Source organism: Elephas maximus, chromosome 1 (assembly GCF_024166365.1).
Source record: "Elephas maximus indicus isolate mEleMax1 chromosome 1, mEleMax1 primary haplotype, whole genome shotgun sequence".
NCBI classification, from domain to species: domain Eukaryota; kingdom Metazoa; phylum Chordata; class Mammalia; order Proboscidea; family Elephantidae; genus Elephas; species Elephas maximus.
In genome coordinates, this window is record NC_064819.1 from 23,676,497 (window position 1) to 23,684,692 (window position 8,196).

Here is an 8,196-nt window from a genome sequence, read left to right on the forward strand (position 1 = left end):
GAATCATCATCCTTTTTTAGGCTAGTAAACCATTTATACCACTTAGGGACTTTCATGGGAACGCTGGTGGTGCGGTGGTTAAGAGCTATGGCTGCTAACCAAGGGGTTGGCAGTTTGAATCCACCAGGCCCTCCTTGGAAACTCTATGGGGCAGTTCTACTCTGCCCTATGGGGTCACTATGAGTCGGAATTGACTCGACGGCACTGGGTTTTGGTGTTTTTTTTTTTTTTTTTTTAAGGAACTTTCATTTATTTAGTAGGGAATGAATACATGGTGAATTACTGCAACTACCCTTTTTCTTTCAGTGTCCTGAAATGTCAATTTATATTTAAAAAAAAGGACAGAATTCTCCAAGAGGGGACAAAACCAAAAAAAAAAAAACCAAACTGGTTGCCATCAAATCAGTTCTGATTCATGGCAACTCCAGGTGTTACAGAGTAGAACTGCTCCACAAGGTTTTCTAGGGTATAATCTTGAAATCTTTATGGAACCAGATCGCCAGGCTTTTCTTTCATGATGCCCCTGAATGGGTTCGAACCTCCAACGTTTACATTAGGAGTTGTGTGCAAACCATTTGCACCATGCAGGCACCTCAGAGAGGGTATGAATCCCAAATTTGGGGCAGATCCCCCACAAGTAATTTAGTGTTAAATCACAACTTGAATGCCACAGAATGTAATGAAGATTTTACGCAGAAGACAATACGGAACCAGAGATGGACTTTTAAAACAGAATTACATAATACATTTTCTACTTTAAGAAGGTTAATTTGGGGATAAAAAAAGAAAAGAAAAACTGGGTTGGAAGGGGAGAGTCTGGTCAAAATAACTTTAGTTGGAAAACTATAAAATTCCACAGAGATAACCTCAAGTATTACTAGAAAGCAAGTTCCATGAGGGGAGGAATTTTGATCTGTTTTATTTACTACTATCCTGAATACAAGGAGCCCTGGTATTACACCCGTTAGAGTGCACAGCTGCTAGCCAAAAGGTCAATGCTTTGAACCCACCAGCTGCTCCAAGGGAGAAAGATGTGGCAGTCTGCTTCTGGAAAGATTTACAGCCTTGGGGACCTTATGGGGGCAGTTCTGCTCTGTCCTATAGGATCGCTATGAGTTGGAATTGACTTGGTGGCAGTGGGTTTGGTTTTTCCTTTTATCCCTAATACCTAGAATAGATCTTGGCACATAATAGGCATTCAATAAATATTTGTTGAATAAATGAATAAATAAATGATATTGTTATCCAATTTTATGATCAGTAAGAATAATAAAAAAAAAATTTTTTAATCTTTTTTTATTTTAAGAATAATAAAGGAAACCTAAACAAAAGTAAAATGGTCAAATTAATAAACAACACTAGATCTTGACAAAAGAAGAAAGGGGACACATCCAGTAACCCAGGCTCCTAGAAAAATTCCTCCCTCTTGGTACCCAGTGCTCCCTTCTTCACCACCACAATCTACCTAACAGGAGGCTGTAATTAGAACTGAAGACTGTTTATCTCTCTTTACTCCAGGCCTCAAAGCATTATCACCTGGCCCCTCATAGCCCATGTGTGTTCCCATCTTACCTAAGTTCTCAATCTTCCTCAGCTGCACAGGCCCTTTCACTCTGCACTGTGGAATCCATGGTCATCCCTCTCTTTTGTGAACCTTTCTTTGCCCTTTTTCCAGCAGCCCTTTAAATTAATAGCTGTATCTTCTTGCATATCTTAACACCCCTGGGCTCGGAGGTGCTAGAAATCTTTTTATCTTATTGTCTCTTTTAGAGTATATTATTCCCTTGTTCTTACATTTCTAGCTTCTTTGAACCTACTAACCATTACTTCTACTTATGGCAATTACCTACCCATCTCTGGGTAAGTCCTCATTTCTTAGAAATGATAGCTTCTTTCTCACTGTGTCCCTTGTATAACTACTACTAACAACTCTTGGTCATTTTATTGTCCATATAGGCAATCCTCCTAGTATCCTCACCTCTCTTTCGTTGACCTCCTTACTTCTAGTGATCTTATATTCCACCCCATTTCAGCCAAACACTTCCAGGGTCGTTTACTGCAATTTGTCATTATTAAAAACTGTGATTCTTCATCATTCTCAAATACTCCATTCTCTAACCACCACTTCCATCTCTCCAGTTCACTCCTACTAGTACTTCTACTCCAACAATTCTTCAACCCCACCGGAACCTATAAGCTGCTTGCCCTTCCACTTTGGCTCCGATTCTCACTTGACCTTATACTTTCCTCTTACTTGGTTTAATGTCCATGGCTCATTTTTACAATCTCTCTTTTCTAAACCATAAACAACCAAGTCCATTGCCAATGAGTCAATTCTGACTCCTGGCGAATGCATGTGTGTCACTCTCCATGGGATCTTCAATAGGAAGATTCAAACCCTCAACCTTTTGGTTAGTAGCCAAGGGCAAATTGTTTGCACCACCCAGAGACACTTCTCTATACTCTCAATTCCCTTGACTCTGTCTTTCTCTTTCCTACTTGCTTGTCAAAATCCAACCATGGTTAAATCTACCATAAATTCTACTATCTTAATCTGATTAATTAATTTTCTTATTCCAAGAGACACAGATCACACACCTTCTTCTCTCATACCATTAAAGTCCCTTGCCCCCCTTTAGTCTTAGCTTGTTAGATTACTGAGAAAACCTCCCCTTTCCCAGATCGATCAGCCCACTTGTCTATTTCTTCTAAGACTAACACCTTCACTTGTACACTGGATCCTTCGGTAACATTCAAAACACTTAATAACCATAATGGAAGGGGCACAAACGTGGCACCAGAGTACATTGCAGAGTTTCCTGAGTTCCAGGTGTTACCCTTTCATTTATGGATGGTGAGGAAGTCCAGGGAGTCGCAAGAAAAAGAAGGAATAGTCTAGGTGGGGGTGGAGGCATTCAGGGGTTCAGGACAGCAGCTATTTACAAACCAACCTTCAAGTATATTAATACTTTAACAATCCCAGTGGTTGTTATAGTGCTTACCTGATGAATATCAGCACCAATTAGATCCCATCTTTACACATTTTGAAGTATGTTGCTCCCAAAATGCTCTCTCTCTAAAAACCTGTGGCTATTGAGTCGATTCTGGCTCATAGCGACCCTCTAGGACAGAGTAGAACTGCCCCATAGAGTTTCCAAGGAGCACCTGGTAGATTCAAACTGCCAGCCTTTTGGTTAGTAGCTGTAGCACTTAACCACTACGCCACCAGGGTTTCCGTTCTCTCTCTGCTGCACCAATACTTTTTCCCTTTCTACTAGAGGCTTTACAACAGCGTACAAGCATGCTGTAATTCCTCCATCTTCGGAGAAACTTCCTTTACCTAAAATCCTCTTTCAGTGATTACCACATTTTTCTGCTCCTGTCTACAGCAAACCTTCCTAAAAGATGTGTCTCTTCCTATAATTGCCACTTCCTAGCCTCCTATTCTTTCTTGAACCCATTCCGGTTATACTTTTATCCCCAACACTCCAAGAAGACTGCTTTTATTAATGTCAATGATGGCCTTCGTATTGCCAAATCCGAAAGAGAATTCTCCATCCTTCTCTTATTTTCCTAACTGGGAACTTTTGACAGAAATGATCCTACCCTTGTCTTTGAAGCATTGTTTAGTTTTTATTTTGTTTTGGGTTTTTGTTGTTGTTGTTTGTTCTTATCTGCTTTATTTCTTGGGATAATTCTCCATCACTGGCCACATTGTTGAAAAATGACTGAAGAACGCTCAACTTTTGGGCTTTTATTTTTTATTTTTTTAATACGTATTAAGCCAAAACCAAACCCATTGCCACTGAGTGGATTCTCGCCCATAGCACCCCTAGAACAGAATAGAACTGCCCCATAGGGCTTCCAAGGTGATAATCTTTATGCAAGCAGACTGCCACATCTTTCTCCTATGGGAGCTGCTAGCGGGTTTGGACCGCTGACATTTTGGTTGGCAGCCGAGTTCTTAATCACTGTGTTACCAGGGCTCCAGTAAGTGTTGATATCTGCTAATTATTAAAAAAATATTAGAGATAGTTATAAACAAGCAACTATATCTCCAAAATCTACTACATTACAAAGAAAGGAAGTCTGAAAACAAATATATATGTATATACACGCAAGTATATATGTATATAACATTTATTAGCAAATAGGTACAATGCAGTCATGAAACCTGCTCTAAAAATCTGATAGTTTCAATGCCTCATTCCTTTATGGACTCTGACTACATGCTATATAAAATGTTTGTGCAAACACAGACATTATTTTGAAATCATACTTTGGGCACCATTACCAAAAGTAAAAACTGAAAGGCATTCTTGGTTCTTACAGCATGTTCAAACAAAAGCGAGAAGTTGCTTTAAAATATTTCAACCAATCCACATATTTTAAATACCCCCAATTTTGGCTAGCAAAACCCATTTCTAGTATTCATTAAATTCTAGGTTACAACCCTTGCAGTTTATATTCCTAATTAGGCAACTAAACACTCATAGAATGTGTCCTAAGTGCACACACACACACACGCCCCTATTTCACTCAAGTGCTAACTGAAAGGTTAGAGGTTCGAGTCTACCCTGGGGTGCTTTGAAAGAAAGGCCTGGTTATTTATTTCCACAAAATCAGCCATTGAAAACCCTATGGAACACAGTTTTACTCTGATACACATGGGGTCTCCTTGAGTTGTAATCAACTCTACAGCAACTGTTTATTCTGAAGTATATTAGAAGGAAGTACAGAGCACATCACACCCTCTTTCCCAGTCTTCTTTAGGGGTTCCGCCCCATTTTCCTGACCTTAAATGTTGAGGTGTCTCAGGCAGCACTTCATTTCTCCAATTCCTTCTTCATAACAATTCTTACTCCTTAAGGGAATTCATTTAATCTGTTTGTTTTAATGAAATGGAATTGTTAATATGGAACCATTTTGACTGAAAACACTGGCGATTCGTATGGTTCAATTGCTTCAACCACTGTGCCATCAGAGATGCATCCATGAGAGTGCAGGCAAGACAATGATGAAGGTACGAAAGCATGGAGCCAGGGTAAAGGAGTCTCAGCCAAGAGACTTGACAGCGACTAGGGCAGGATGTCAACAGTTTTCACATCCAGGCGTGTTAAACATACTGGCACAGAGACTGATAGACCAAAGAGGTAACACGAAAAGGACCATGAGCTAACAGAGATTAGAATGAGATTCAGCAGAGTGTGGGCTATGGTAAAAACTTCCCCACCTCTGGGCTGCAAACACCTTTCATGCTGGAGTAATTATGGTTAAGTTCCACAGATTCATATGTATATCAAGAATTATCTCTCACAAGGCACATTTATCATTTTTAACTGAACACAAGTGCAGTGTTGATAAACATACATGAGTTACAAGTATTATTAAGATTAGTGTAATTTTTATTAGTGTGTATATTTTTAAAACAAAGGTTACTAAAGAAATTATGGATGGAAGGAGTTTTTAAAAAATTTTTTCCTTAATAATATTTTATTTTTGGTGAAAATACACATAGCAAAATCCATTCCCATTCAACAGTTTCTAGACATGATGATTAGTGACGTTGGTTACATTCTTCACATTGTATCAACATTCTTGTTATTTCTGTTCTAGTTGTTTCACTCCCATTGGCTTAAACTCTCTGCCCTTCAACCTTCTTGCCTATGCTTTAGAATCACTGTTGACCATTTGGTCTTATATAGATAATTTTTTTTAAAGAGCACAATACTCAAGGGCAACCGTTTTTACTTTTTGAGTTAAACTATTACATAGTTTAAAGGTGGACTGCAGGGGATAGTTTCGATTCAAGGATTAAAGAATAACTTGGGGGTAATAGCCTCTGGGACTCTTCCAGGCTCAATAGGTTAGGTAAATCTAGATTCTTTAAGAATTTGAAATTCTTTTCCATGTTTTTCCCCTTTTTATCAGGATCCATCTATTGTGTCCCTGATCAGAATGTTTGGTGGTGGTAGCCGGGTCCCATCCAGTTCTTCTGGTTTCAAGGTAGAGGAGACAGCAGTTCATGGAGTCAATCAGTCCTTCCTTCTCTGATTCTTGGCTTTCCTTCTTTCTATTTTGTTTCAGACAAATAGAGACCAATAGATGTATCTTAAATGGCTGCTCATAAGCTTTTAAGACCTCAGGCATATTGGGAGGTAGAACATAAACTTTATGAACTATATTATGCCAATCTACAGATTGTCTCACAAGACTACGGCTGTAAGCCCTCAAACCAAGAGAACTAATCCCATGAGGTGATTGGCTATGTCTAATTAGCATCAGCATCTGTAGTCCCCTTCCCCCTCTCTTTTTTGGTTGTTACTGTTGCGAAATTATGTATAAAATAACCAAATCAAAAAATAAAAATCCCATTGCCGTCAAGTCGATTCCTACTCATAGCGTCCCTATAGCATTTGTCAACTCATCATTTTTCTTGTGTACAGATTGTTGACATCAATTACGTTCGTCAAGCTGTGCAAACTTCACCCACGTTAGATGCCACCTTTCCCATCTCCTTAAATATAAAGCGAATACTAGTTAGGGAATGCTTCCCCTTCTCCCTGCCACCCCACCCCTGTAAGCACTAAGGAATGTTAGTCTATGTATATTTACTTATTCATGTCATTTCACAAAAGTGAGATCATACAATATTTGTCTTTTTGTAATTGACTTATTTCGCTCAGCATGATGTCCTTCCGGTTCATCCACATTGTACAATGTTGTGGCAACTCATTTTTCTTTACGGCTGAGTAGTATTTCATCATATGTATGTATATTTTGCTTGTCTATGCATCTGTTGATGGGCACTTAGGTTGTTTCCATCTTTTTGCCATTATGAATAGTGCTCCAATGAACATAGGTGTGCATGTCTGTTCGAGTGACTCCTATTACATCCTTACGGTATATACCTAGGAGTGGAATTGCTGAGCCATATAGTAGTTCTATTTTTAGATTTTTGATAAACAACCATACTGTTTTCCACAACAATTGCATCATTTTGCATTCCCACAAGCAATGAGTTAGGGTTCCAATTTCTCCACATCCTCGCCAACATTCGTTGTTTTCTGTTTGTTTTTTGTCTTAGCCATCCTAGTGGGAGTGTAATGGTATCTCATTGTGGTTTTGATTTGCATCTCTCTGATGGCTGATGACATCGAACATCTTTTCATGTATTGTTAGCCATTTGACTATCCTCTTTGATGAGGTGTCTGTTCATGTTCTTTGCCTAATTTTTGATTGTATTATTTGTCTTATTGTTAAGTTATAGGTATTTTATACATATTTTAGATGTTAGACCCTTATTAGTTATATTGTTCCTGAATTTTTTTCCCAGCCTGTATGTTGTCTTTTTACTCTTTTGATAAAGCATTTTGATAAAGATAAGTATTTAACTTTTATGAGGCCCCAGTTATCTATTTTGTTTTCGGCTGCTCATGTATTCGTTGTTGTGTTTGATAATCTATCACTGAAAAAAGTTTGATACCATAGCTTTGCTCCTATATTTTCTTCCAAGAACTTTTTGGTTTTATATTCACAGTTAGGTCCTTGATCCATTTTGAATTAGTTTTTATGTATGGAGTGGTGTATGGATCTTGCTTCATTTTTCTGCATGTGGATGTCCAGTGGTGCAGTGGTTAAGTGCTTGGCTGCTCACTGAAGGGTCGGTGAATTGAACCCACAAACTGCTCCAGGGGAGGAAGATGTGACAATCTGTTTCAGCAAAGGTTACAGTTTTGGAAACCCTATGGGGCAGTTCTACTTTGTCCTATAGGATCGTTATAAGTCAGAATTGACTTGATGGCAATAAGTTTCAGAGTAGAGAGACCTCTTTCACACATCTGGAAGTCTGGTAAAATACTGGTGAGGATAATTTTTAAACTAATTTCTGTTTCCCCTTCTCTTTATTTCCTAAATGACAATTTATTATTTAAAGCGATATATATACAGTGTGCTGTGTCATTAGGGAGAGAGCAACTACGAGTATATAGCAAGGTGTATATAAATTTTTGTTTGAGAGACTGACTTGATTTGTAAACTTTCACTTAAAGCACGATAAAAAATGTAGAAAAAAGAAAACAATATAAAAAGTATATTAGCAAATCGAATTCAGTAATATATAAATGGAATAATTCATAAAATACCAAGTGGGGTTAGTCTGAGGAATGCAAAATTAGTTTAGCATTTAAAAATCAG